The following is a 4,057-nucleotide window of genomic DNA, read 5'->3' as shown; positions in this document are numbered from 1 at the left end:
ATTTTAGCTATCCAATTAATACTTGAAATGTGGGGGCGGCTTGCCAAATGTGATTTTGTTTTTAGTACTCAAAGATCATGTCTCGGACAGACGTACTCAAGAACATGACAAATCAAAAATCCATCGCTCTTTGAAGATGTTTTACTGTGAAGGTCAATTGAAGGACCTAAAACTCGAACTCAAAGCTAAACGTAGCAAGTGAGTAATGATTTGGAAAATTCTGTAATCCAGTTTTTCGGACTTACATATTAAAATGTAACGAGCACACTCTAACTTGTTAACTAGAAAATGGAATGGATTTGGTTAGGATTGGAAAATCATGTGGTCCGATTTTTCTAACGTACTTGTTAGAATGCGATATGGATCAGGTTTTCTGACTCGGTTTGTTAAGAAAACAAAGCCTCGAATGTATGTAGAAATTGTGTTTCCTACGGATGTCCATGAGAAGTAAAACAAGTTTACCTCTCGTGAATGGACAAAGTCACCTCTCGTGACCGGCCAGACTATTCAGGGAGTAATTCTAAACATTACGGAATTAACTTCAGGTTAAGTCCAATATTAATTTTGAGAATTATTCTCCTGTTAGTGGTTGGTTGGTTGGTTCAAAGGTTGCAAATTGGTTTTATACCATTAAGAGGCTATGAAGTGAGTCTGTCATAGAGAATCATACTTTAGAACTGGTTGTTCTTCCTCCGGGTTGCAAAACCTTTGGATCATAATTGGATCATTAATTGGAAGATAAAACCGGTTAATCTAATTGAAGTACAAGGCCAGGCCTGTAATTGAATATTACTTGTGAGTTCCTTGGTTACTTTAATGTGTATTCTCTCGTGATTAGAATAAAAATCCATAAGCATGATACTTGCCATAACCACTCTGTGGGATTCGGAAGTGCATCAAATGGATGTGGAAAACCACTATCTTTATAGTCATGGAACGGACTAAGGGTCTTGTGGTTCCAAGCTATGAAGGGAAGTGCGTAGTTTGGTAAAATCCTTGTATGGTAAAACAATAAGCCTGAAATATTGGCATGTGATGTTTGATCATACAATGATAAACCAACGAGTTTAGTATAAACAAAGTGACAAAGTGTCTATGTATGGTATACAATAGACGATGATGTTACTATATGTTTATACATGATAAACTCATCGTGGGTAGAAACGATCGAATGATCAAGTCTACCAAGATCATGTTAAATTAGAAATTTGACATGAAAGATGTGAGTTGCCAGATTTAAATCTTCGGGATTAAAATCGTGAGGAGACCTGATGGTCTCGTGTGAGGCCAATCTCATAGTGTTGATTAATTCCTTGCAAAAGGATGATAATCAAGTGGCTTAGACAAAGTTAGATACGAACGTAAAACTATCCAAAAATCTTAGAGATTGTATCTCTCGAGTATAATACACTCATATTATTGGTAATTTTAATTGTATCTAATGTGTTGTGTTTGGCCAAATATTGCCTTGTGGTTTATAAACTCTGTAGTTACACGAGTAACCCTAGTGCTACGCACTAGAAGGCAATAGTGAAAACTTATGAGATACTTATGGTATACTTATGATTTTGGACTGTACTACGGGTGATATCTAGCTGTACTTAAGATGCATAGCATGTTAACCGGATATCTAAAAGGACAACTAGTCCATGAGTGGCTACATGGTTGATGTGAGCCTAAGTAGTCAGTCAAAGTAGAAATTCTCGTGATAGCTAGATCCGTGTTGGAATCTAAGCTGAAAGCCTTAGACACATGTGTCGCAAGAGGTTGAATGGCTATGCCATTCTTATTGAGAATATTCCTGAGTTGGAAAAACTCATACCTCCAATGTTGTTGCTTTGCGATATTCAAGCAAAAAATTGGTAGAGTATAGAGTTGTATGGTAAGTGTAGACTTATAAGTCTAAGACATAATACCACTAAACAATTTCTCGCAACTGGTGTTGTCTCTGTTAACTATAAGGTCAAAGGATAACTTAGCAGCTGCTAACCCGAGGGTTATAAATTGTTGTTGAGAAATTGATACGAGGAATGGGTCTAAAGCCCTTGGTATAAAAATTCCATAGTGGGATACCCAACCTAGCTGGCACCTAGGTTCAATGGGACAACAATTTGTCACTGTGGGGGTCCCCGACCCCTACCACTCCACATTAAAACAATGACTCCTGATCGAGGCTAGCACATTAGTGCTTTAATGATTTGATTGTCGGATTGACATATGTTATGTATGCAATGTCAATGGACATATGTTGAGTTGCGGGAAACTCAAGAAAGAATCACCTATGTGAGAGAGAAGTGTCTGTCGCTTAAAAGGAGAATTGAACTGGGCTCAATTCTTTAGAAACTCTTGTAGAACTAGGCACGGTGTCCCACGACCAAAATGGGCACATTCATGAGAACAGTGCGTGGTTGGATGGTTCCTGTGTGAGATTTGTCAATGTCTACACAAACGGCAGTCGGTTCAAATACATCGCGTTCTACCGTACAGCCAGTAGAGTATATAGATCTCACAAGGCAAGTTTCAAAGGGTTACACCTACCTTTGCTATGCAAGAATCAACCGTTGAACAAAGTTGTTTCCGTTTTTCTAAAATACCCCGAAAACAATTTTCATTCATGTGGGGGATTGTTGGAAAAAATGGCATCAATGGCATTTTAAGTAGCCATTTTGTGGTATAAATATATGTAGGATCCACATCCTATTTGGGTCGGGTCAAAGTGGATTCGGGTTCTTCGTAGTGAGACGAAGAGATCAATATATTATACGCTCAAAATGGATAATGGGTGAATGAGAAATTGATTATCTAGGTAGACCCATTTGAGATGAATTTTGTGTGGAAAAAGCTTTAAGTAAGCCCTTTATCCCACATTGGTTGGGAATGAAGATTTCACCCATTATATATACAAGGGTCTTTTTATAACTTGTTAACTTGTATAGCATAGATGCTTTCTTTCGCGCGCAGGGGGGTGCAAATCAAATCCCAAACTAAGCCTGAACCTTGGGTTTTTCTATTTGCTCCATTTTCTTGGGTTTTTTGAGAAATATTTCCAACAAATATGTATATGGGAGGGTTATTTTCTTGGTTTTTTGTGAAATATTTCCAACAAATATGTTTATGGGAGGGTAGTAGAGTGTAGATCAAATTTATGTAATAGCACTAGTATAAGTATGGATGATAGTGTGTGCCTGCAAAGCTTCCGGAGTGTGCATTGAAGGGCAACGATGTGTGCATTTTACTGCATTAGTAATGTGATTTTGTGCATGGGAGGGCAATAATGTGTGTGTTTATCTGGAAAGATTATGTAATAACTCTAGCATCAAGTGGGGATGATAGTCTGTGCGTTGAAGGGTAACGGAGTGTGCAGTTTACTAAACGAAAGATGTGAGTATGTGAATGGGAGGGTAGCAAGAGTGTGAATTTCTGTGGAAATTATAAAATAGAGTTTTTTCTCAAAATGGTCCCTCGACTATTGCTCATTCTCAATTTTGCATTTCGACTTTTAATTGCACCTAATGTGGTCCCTCGACTTTCAAAAACTCACCCAATTTGGTCCTCCGTTACATATTCCGTCAAATCAGTGTTAAAATGGAGGGCATTTTCGTCCATTTACCTATTGTTAGCCTAATAAACATTGAGAGATAGTTGAGGGACCATTTTGAGAATAGTCAAGGGACCATTTTGGGAAAAACTATTTTATTTATTTCATTTTTGTTTATTTTCATTTTTTAGACTCTATAAAATTAGAATTTCTATACATTTTTTTTCTTACAAATATAAATAGTTAAAATCGTGCAATCCATCCTAAAAATTTTTAACTTTTTTACAGACTTTTTTCCTCTATCTAAATATACAAACTATTCCTATGCAGATTTACAATAAGTTTCGTAAATTTTATAAATACTCATTTTTTAAGCACCGATTAAAATAATTGTTAGTCACATCCGTAGTACTAAATATATTACTTTGGATTTTTTTTTATAAATAAGATATAATATTATTAAACTCAAATAATTAAAAATAATGTGCCCACAGCACAAAAGATTTTATGATTGACTAA

Source organism: Ipomoea triloba, chromosome 5 (genome assembly GCF_003576645.1).
Source record: "Ipomoea triloba cultivar NCNSP0323 chromosome 5, ASM357664v1".
NCBI lineage: Eukaryota > Viridiplantae > Streptophyta > Magnoliopsida > Solanales > Convolvulaceae > Ipomoea > Ipomoea triloba.
This window is presented reverse-complemented; position numbering follows the sequence as displayed.